The sequence below is a fragment of the Fukomys damarensis genome, unplaced genomic scaffold (assembly GCF_012274545.1).
Source record: "Fukomys damarensis isolate Sample0158 unplaced genomic scaffold, DMR_v1.0_HiC HiC_scaffold_28, whole genome shotgun sequence".
NCBI lineage: Eukaryota > Metazoa > Chordata > Mammalia > Rodentia > Bathyergidae > Fukomys > Fukomys damarensis.
In genome coordinates, this window is record NW_022900940.1 from 32,444,779 (window position 1) to 32,454,999 (window position 10,221).

General features: G+C 35.0%; 1 pseudogene; it reads left to right on the plus strand.

Moving 5' to 3' along the window:
• The first annotated feature begins 337 nt into the window (after nucleotides 1-337).
• LOC104854347 overlaps nucleotides 338-10,221 on the plus strand; it is a 13,039-nt pseudogene continuing 3,155 nt past the window's right edge.

A 10,221-nucleotide genomic window follows, 5' to 3' on the forward strand; every position in this document is an offset into this window, starting at 1 on the left:
CTCTCTCTCTCTCTCTCTCTCTCTCTCTCTCTCTCTCTGTCTCTCTCTCTCTCTCTCTCTCTCTCTCTGAGGGACGGTTGGTGATCATCTCCCAACAGCAGAGGTTATGAAGGAGATCTCATTTGCAGAGGAGGAGAAAAGGCAGGGGAATCCCTCACTTCAAATTAAATTAGAGAGATGTGTAAAACGTGGGATACAGTGCAAAATTTTGTAGGAAAGTACCATCTGAATAAGGCTGTAGCAATACAAGATCTGTTTTACAACAATGCAGTGTCACATTTTCATGAAATCCTCAAAAGGAGGTAAAAGCATTCCTTGGATAGGTTCCTTGTTAAAGATGCACAAAAAGCAAAAGATTACATTGAGCCAACAGATAACAGTGATTTCGTTAGTGATAGTGAAAGTCATCCTATACTATCGTCTCCTTCACATCAGCCATGAAGGTTTTCAAAGGTAAGTGCAGGTTAATTTCTTTATATTTTATATTTTCTTTATTATTTTGTATCATATTACAGTATAATCATTTTAATAAAACAGTTACAATTCCAAAACATGCTTCATTTGATAAAGGTCAGTGTGAATCAATTGTCACTGGTAAAGAGACCTAGTCCATCCTGCTATTTCATCAGCCACTTGACAGCTCTTCATTCATAACCTAGTGAGAAGGGATTGCTGGTCAATACCAAAACAACACTCTGTCTTGGGCATTGTAGTCCATGAAAAACTTCAATACTTTTATCTACTTTCTGGAATAAAAATATACAGAGTGGGTGACTGAATTAGTTTATAATTAAGTATTCTCAATTTAGCTGCTTTTAAAAACATACATTTTATTAGAATAGATTTATTAGATTTAAATCTCAGCTAATTCTTTCACCATCTTACCAAATGCTGAATTTCATTTTTTAAATCTTTATTAAGCACAATAATTACACTCATCATAGGAAACTGTTACATGTACATAATACTATTAATTTTGAAAAAAAGTTTCTTTAAGTGTTCATTAAAAATAATTATATTGGGCCAGGGATTTAGCTCAGTGGTTCTGCTGCCTGCCTTGAAATTCTATACCCCATACCAAAAAAAAAAAAAAATCACTGCTAAAAATAATTATATTGACAATATTCTATACTATTCTCACTTTTCTTCTGTATCTTTAAATTTTTAAAAAATGTTTCACATTGACTTTCTAGATCATTTCCTTGATACCTATCAAGGAAGAGGAGTCCTCTGTAACACTGACTGACAACCTGACTTTGATTTGGACAAGAAACCTGCCCAATACTCTGTGCTAGATACTATAATGTTAAAGTGGGTGTAAAATATATTTTCAGCACTAAGAAAACTTATAATGTAGCACAGAAAATAAGATGTATGTATGAACAAGGACATAGACAAAAAAGGCTTCTGCTCACTACTTTGCCCAAACCTTTCACTTTATCATTCTATCCATCCCCATGAAGGTTGAACTATTTCAAATCTCCATCACAAAATTATACTGAAAACTCTGCTAGTAACACCTGTCTCATTTTTCCACAGACACCTTTGCCCTATCTACTTGTAACACTTCTAATTACTAATGTGGTTTATTAATAAAGCTATTTTTAATATGTCCTGAAAGAAATTACTAATCTGCCTGCTCTTACTTCCTTATATCCTATGCTGGCTCAAAGAGCCACTACTCATTGACTCACACCTTCAGAATTAGGCAATAATGGAAATGAGGGAAGCAGCATAGGTAAAGCAAGAAACAGAGATTTTGGTGAACTGGAAAAAGCCTTTCCAAATAAAGTACAGCTGTTTCTCTGTATTCCTGGGCAGTTGCTTCCGGACTACTTCACAGATCCAAAGATCATGAATACTTAAGTACCTCATACAAAACGGCATAGTATTTTCAAGTAATCTGTATATATCCTCCTATATACTTTAAATCACCTCTAGATTACTTATAGTATTTAATACAAAGTAAATACTAGATGAGTAGTTGTTGGACTATATTGCTCATGGAATAATGACAAGCAAAAGTCTGTATATGTTCATTACAGACAAATTCTTTAAATTCATTTAGATGAATAATGTTTTTTAAAAGCAAGACTTAAAATATGCTGAGATGTTTAACATAACAACTATGTATAAGACAGGGACTATGTGGCCATTTGTTCTTCTCTGTAAGGGTACAAATAAGATGCTCAACACAAACAGTTCTTGGAATCCCAACAGAGGCGGAGAAGGGTATGATTTCCTAGTTTCCTAGAAGTCACTTCTCTACATCAGGGACAGTGCAAATGCCAAAGCACTTCCCTGGGAAACAAAAAATTTCCACACAATTTTCCTACTGTTACTGCTTTTCTTATCTTGATGTTCACCCTTCTTAATAGTTACCCTTTCCTCACAAAATTCCATATCCTTTATTCAAATGAAGGAATATTTTAAGACACATTTTTTATTATAAGGTACAGGGTACTACAGACTCTTGGAAACTAAACTACCATATGATAGTAAACTCTAAGGAAAATGCATTTCTTTCTGCTTCTAGTTGAAATGATGTAGTTTAAAAGAATAGAACTACAACATTCAAAAATGGCAGATTTACCTGTTTCTAACACGAACACCCTACATTATTTACATATGAGAACAGTATTTAGTGACAGAATATAAGCACATGTTGAGAAATAGTAATATGTTTAATTTCAATTCCAAAACTGAAAAATATTAATTTCTGAGAGTTTCACCCCCTAAATAAGAATCAAGTACAAAGATAGTCAGTAGGCGATCTTTGGGCTGAACTTATTTCAGATTTATTTCTATGAATTGAATTTAAATATAGTTAGATATTGCTATATACTCAATATTTCCATAATCCCATTAAGCTTTATTGTCTTATATACAAATGCTTTCATGCTTTTATATTACCTGCCTGCTCCAAAGTAATTTAACTTTAAAAAGTCTAGGTGAAAAATAAACTTTGTGCCTATGAAAGTGAAGATATAAATCCTAGATTCATGCATTAGCTGTGTCACAATTGCCAGTCAGTGGAACCATTTGAGGCTTAGTTTCTTTGGCTATGAAATGGGCAAATTATTTTATTTTATAGGGTTTCTGTGAAGACAAAATGAGAACATGTTTATAAACCACCTGTGTCACAAGACATACAAAAATATCATTATTAATCTATCATCTTCTCTTCAAGATGCAAAGAAAGCAGAGTTAAAGGCAAGACTGTGTAATATACTTAGGGAACGGGGTATCCCAGAAGGCAGGAGGAAGCAAGGAGTATGGAGGACAAAGAAGAAGGAAGAAAACAAATGCAAAGTGTGTTTTAGTACTGTCCATCATGGTAAGCACCCTGAGTTTCACTCCCAATTAAAAAAAAAGAAGGCAGCGCCTACCTGTACTGTCCATACTACCAGTAACCAGTACTGTCTTCTCCAGAATCTCCTAAGAACATTTAGGAAATGCATCTCAGAACTTCCTACCTTTGATACAAAGGAGGGGAAACATTTTTCTAAGGGTTCTGTCCCCGCCCCATTGTTCAAGGGTGACACTATGGACATTACCACACTGTGAATGCTGGGCAGATTTCTCCTCCTTATTCTACAGGAAAAGAAGAAAGAAATATGTAGTACAAGCCCAAAGCAAGACATTATCAGGTATTGTGGCATGAAACTAGTCAAAGTCTACTTGGTCCTGGTTACCACAGTAATGCCTAGGGTAAAAAGTAGGGCTGAGGCACATAAAGTTATAATTATTATTATGAGTAATTTACCATATGGCTTCCCAAGTATGTCTTCCAAAGAACTTTAACGTAGCTTCTGGCAAAGAGTACTATAATGTAAAGGAAGAAAACACTTATAACTAGCATACCTATTTTCTGTGTCCCATATAGTTTTGATACCTAAAACATGCCCTATATTTTGGCTATAAGTAATTTCTTTCAGGCCCTAGCTTTTTTATATTCGTGATGAATTTTCTGAGTAACAGTTGATAATATCAATAACCTCTTTGTAAACACAATTGATGAGGCTGTTTTATGTTTCTATATCCCTCATGTAATAGCAGAGTTTGAGGAATAATTCAACCAAGCCCAGAACATAATTCAAAACCAAATTAGCAATATTCACCTCACTTCCACTCTTTTATTCTTCCTCTGTCTTAATCTATTTTCCTCCCAACTCCCTTTTCTAGCCTTAAAAAGTAGTTTATTTTCATAGTTTATTTATGAAATAGTTTCATAATCACTTATTTTATTAATCCAATCCTTGAGAAATTGAGTTGAGCATGAAACAGACTCTCAATAATATACCTTCAAGTTAATTCTTTAAACATAAAAATTATAATTTTTTTATTTGTGATACCAGGGAATGGATTTAGGGCTTTCATTCTGAGCTATATCCCCAGCAAACCCCCATCCCCATTTTGTCAAATTTCGAGGCACAGTCCTGTTAAATCTTAGAATACCTAGTCTAGACTTAACAGCAACCCTCCTGCCTCCACTTCCCAAAGTGCTGGGACTACAGGCATGCACCATCATACCCAGCTAAAAATTTTAATCTTATAAGATCAGAATATAAGTGAAGATTTGAAAACTTGTTTTCTCAATTCAGTGGCTGCCCTGAATACAAGAAAATTGTGTCTGAATTAATGTTTAAATGAAATCCCATGAAGGAATAAAATATGGACCAAAGTATTAATATCTGGCTTCAGTGTCTCCTGTGAAATGCCTGTTCCTGGTGAGGAGGTACAAGCAGTTCAAAACTGGACTGGGAAGATTTCTTGCATGAAATTCTCAACTTTTGCTAGAAAATAACATTACCAGATGTCTTTGTTCTTTTCCCATATTCCCTAAACAGATTAAATCTTTAATATAAACAAAAAAGAGAGGGATAGAAAGGAAGAAAATATCTCTCCTCCTGCTGGGAAACTAGCCCATCAACCATCTTGATAAAATAAACTAATGATTTATCTTAATAAACTGACATCAGCCCTTACAGAAACCATTCAGAAGCAAGAGACAAATCAGGTCCATTTTTATTTCACAGGCTAAGGATTCTGATACCTACCTAAATTATTTTTAAGAGATTCTCAGTAGATGTATGAGAAAGTAATTTTATTCCTCATTCTTCAAAACAAAACATTCTCAACTGCCAAGAAAACATCCAATAAGTCAAAACATACAATGCCACATTCCATATTCAGAAAGTAGTGGTAGACAATTGATTGTTTCTGGCCTGGCTCAAGGTGAAAAATAGCAAAGAAAGTGAACTGACAAGGAAGTGTCTCAATCTCTTTAAGAAACAAATAAAAATACCTTACTAATATTATGACCAGTTGAAGTTGGCTAAGATGAGAAACTCTTATTCCTTACACACCTATTTCTGTAATACTTAACACTGAATGCCTTTCAAATCTCAATATATAAAGGAAATATGCAATGAGGGAAGTATGGAAGGAAGGGAGTGAGGGAAAAACGGACATTTTGTTATCACTTAGCATAAATCAGGTCCTCCTATATAAAACATTTTCATTCATAATCTCACTTCAGTCTACTTCATTGTTATATAATAGGCTGACTGTCAATGGAAGGCTATAAAATTGTAGAGGACGGCTATTATTTTAAGAAACAAAGCAGTCAATCTATGTTGAGCTCTTATTTATTTATTTTTATTTTCAGACAGGATATTGATAGATTGCTAATTTTCCCAGGCTGGACTCAAACTTGTGATCCTCAGGGCCAGGGAGTTAGCTCAGTGGCAGTGGGCCTGCCTTGCAAGCACAAGGTTGTGAGTTTGATCCCAGGCACTACTAAACCAATCAATCAACCAACCAAACAGACACACAAAAACTTGTGATCCTCCTGCCTACGCTTACAGAGTGCTGGGAGCAGTCAATCTGTGTTAAAGATTGAGTAATGCGGTAAATTTTCAGCCATGCTTGGTATTTCTTCATGTTGTTGTATCCTCATCATTGAATTAAAGGGATTGGTCTACATAATATTTAAGGTCTAATATTCTATGGTTTTGACAAGCTATTTCAATAGAAATATGTGGTTCACTAAAAAGTACCAATAAACTCAATTAAAAAAAAAGAAATATTTGGTTCAACTCAACTTTTCATCTCTTCTCGCCTCTACCTCACTGGTATTAACAGCATACATTTTGTTATTTTATCTCCTTTTATTTATAGAATAGTAACTACAAATAGGGGAGAAATCCTTGTCTCATGGAATGTGAAATTTATTAAAAACTAGATTAGAGAGGCCATCTTTAGAAAAACTGCACATACCACATAGAGAACATTTTTCTTCTAGCTTTCTGTATTATCTTATATACATGTTTTGGTTGTTTGTTTGTTTGTGCAGTACTGTGCATTGAATCCAAGGCCATCACACTGAGCTACATTCCCTGGTCCTTTTTAATTTTTATTTTCATTTTTTACTGTGATGATAAGCATGTGCTACCTTCCCAGCTAGAATAGACACTCATATATGAACAATGTAATCCTAAGAGCCACTACGTCACCTTTTTGAAGTACTATGGGTGTCAAGCTCCAGATCTTAACAGTTTTGAAGCAAAAGACTAGGATAACAGGTGAAAAACTTTTGAACTTTTGAAACTTGAATCATTGGTCCTAGTATACTCATTCTCCTCTCTTACTCTTGCACAAGGACTAAATCAAATTAAATTTTCAAATCTATATGCATATGTAGTACATATATGTTTTCTATTTAATTCTTGCTCTCAGAGGGGCAATTATGAATTTCTTAAAATTCCTCCTCCTTTAGAAACTCATAGTCCTTACTGATTTATTCTAGTCCCCAAAATGAATTATGGTTGATATAGTTTAAATATGGTTTTCCCTTCCAAAACTCACTTTGCAAATGGATTGCTATTGTGCTGATGTTGAGTAGTAGGACCTACAAGAGGTGATTAGGTCATTAAGAGGGCAGAATGGAGTTCACACAGGGCTGGATTCATTACTGTGAAAGCAGACTGTTATAAAGCAAGTCTCCTTCTGTTTATCTCTTTGCAAGCATCTCACAAGCTTTTTCACTTGTCTGCCACATTATGATACTATGCACGGCTCTCACAGACCCAAACAGATGCCAGTTCTGTGCTCCTGGACTTTTCAATGCCCAGACCGCAAACTATATACACATCTTTCCTTTATAAATATTGCCTAGTCTCAGATATGCTATTGATAGCAACAGAAAGTAGAGGAAGGCAATGGCTTAGGCAAAATATGATAATGCAACAGTCTCCTTCCCTTTAACTGCCATTCTCTCCAGCTTAGTAACATGAAGAATAGCTGAATTACTCTGAAATATTGGAGGAAGTGAAACATTTAGAAACAGGTACTGGAGATCTCCCAGAAGACATTAGCATAGTCCATTTATCTTTGCCACCTAATTTTTAATTGTGGCTATTTACTTCAGACACTATTGGGATCGTTAACCTCCCTCTTACAACACAATTCCTTCTCTTTCCATCACCACTACTGTAGAGTAGTTTTATGGTTCTTTCAAGACTGGAGCTGATCTGAAAAAAAATCAGCTCAAAAGTGGCAAACATATAGTGCTATGGAAATACAGGTGGGAAAGTCCACGTGTCTCCCAATTTTTCCTAAATATCCCTTGAATAAAAAAGATGATTGTTCAAAATTATTCAAAGTGATGACATAATCATAAAAATACATCTTATAAAAGCATACAGAAGACAATGCTAAATATCTATTCTTCAGCCATTCTCCATTATACACTGCTTTCTTTCCCCCATGTGCTCAGGGAAGTTGATTCATTCTCCAGTTCCAAGAACTACATATTTATCAACCTAAGAAAATCAACCCAAGAAACTCTACCTTGGCCAGTGAGTCAGGGTAAACCTGGAAAGGTTTACCTTTTTAAAAAAACAAACGCAATTCAAACACTCATCCATGCCTCACACGTCTTATCCATGACATTATTTATATAAGGTTGTGATGCTTGGAGCTACTGATGTCTGCTTTCTTCTCCCTTCTAAGATTACCTCTTGTCTTAGCTTCCCAGACTGCTACATTGGTTTTCTTTTGCTCTCTCTGACCATTTACCCTTCATGTCTTTTACTGTCTCCTCCCTATGATACCTGAAAATGCCTATATTCAGTCTTATAATAACAAAAATAGGTAACATACATGTATGCTTTGTAAATTGCATTATCTATTTCAGCCCTCACATCCACTCCGTAATGTGGGTGTTTTTTTCCTCCCATTATATAGACATGGAAACAGATTTGAAGGTTAAATAACATTCCAAAGGTCATAAAAGGCAGAATCAAGATTTTAAGCCAAATTAAATTTTTGAACTCTGAGGTCAATCATATCCTTAACCCAGTCTTTCTAATTTATTTCCTTCTTTTTAAGGATTACAACTGCTTTATCTACTTTCTGTAAATTACAAATCCCATATTTTCTTCCCATCGATTTCTAAGATAGAAAGCCTACCTTTTATAGGATTTTTTGTTTGGTTGTTTTTTGTTTGTTTGTTTCTTTGTTTTTGAGACAGGGTCTCACTATGTAGCTGAGACTAACCTGGAACTCACTATGTAGTCCAGGTTGGTCCCAAACTCACAGCGATCCTCCTGCCTCAGCCTCCCGAGTGCTGGGATTACAGGTGTGCACCACCTCGCCCAGCTCTACCCTTTATAAATTGAGAGCTTCTACTGTGTGCCCTCCTAGCACCTCAACTTGAATTTAAAATTAGAATTTATCTTCTCTCCCTAGTATCCCTATATCTCAAAATCCGTTATTTACTCAATGAAAAAGTTTTGTAAAATATGTTTGGGAATTTCTAAGTATGGTCCTGTCAAAACATTAATATAAAAGAAATAATCAGAATAGTGCTGGAGCCAAGGAATTAGTTGTTGGCTGTTTATTGAATTCAAGACGGCCCAAGGAAGCATTAACCTAATTCCAACTTAATTAACTAGGGAACTTTAAACTATGTTCAGAATGAGGAAAGAAATAAAAGCGTATAAAATGAGCAAGTCTACCCCCAACCTTTACAAATTAGGAAGCCCCCAAAAAAGTCTAGGCCAAAACCTACAGAGATCAGTGAACATCAGGGCAGATCTGCGAATGGAACTGGTTAGACAGTCTTTCAACCTGTTCTATCCCTTCTAAGCTAAGAAAAAATAACAGTCACTTCAGCAAAAATGCTATGAGCAATATAGCAGCTATAAAATAGCAGCCATAGTCTCTGAGCTTCCAAAGCTACAGTTAGCCTAGGTGACTTAAATTTTTTAAAACAAATCATTGAATATTATATCTGAAAATCCTTGTAATATGTATTGACATAACTTAGTTATCCAATCATTCTGGGAAGTACTTTGAAGAATATATTAAAACCCATAAAAATGTTCTTATATTAAAACCCATAAAAATGTTCTTATAACACCTGAGAAACTACATGAATACCAAACCGGCACTATAAGCAATTCTAAACGAGATCCTAGAACAACGAAGGCAACAACACCATGAGGCCCAACAGAGCCAATCAAATAGGCAAGGCAAGAAATTAAAAGGAGAAGATGAAAAAGTAAAAAGAGTCACCAAAAGGCCAATAACATGTCAATAATAAGTCAGTACATATCAGTTATAACCAGCAATGTCAATGGCCTCAACTCACCAATCAAGAGAAATAGACTGGCAAAATGGAATAAGAAGCAAAATCCAACAATATGTTGTATACAAGAAACACACCTAGTGCAAAAAGAAGCCCAGAGATTGAAAGTGAAAAGATAGAAAACAATTCTCCATGTGACAGGAGCCCAGAAAAAAACAGGGGTAGCAATCTTATTTGCAGACAAAGTAAATTTTAAACCAAAACTGAATCTAGTATTATTGATGTAGGACAGTACTGTATCATACATCTATGAATGTAAAATATCTAGTGCCTGCTTTATGATACATAGTAGGGACTGTGCTTTATCAGAGCTACATTTAATGACATTGCTCTAGAATGTTCTCTTTCCAGATGATGATTAAAAGGCTAATAGAAAAAATGGTGCCAGGTACCACAACGGCAACAGAACTTTGCTGTTGTCTGGATATTATTCTTTTCTTTGGTTTTTTTATTTTTAATGGAATGTGCTGAATGTCTATAATTTTGTTCAGATGACTGCAGAACCTGGAAAAGCTGTTGCTGCTATCGATGCATAACATACTATTATTAGTCTTTTTATATAAATA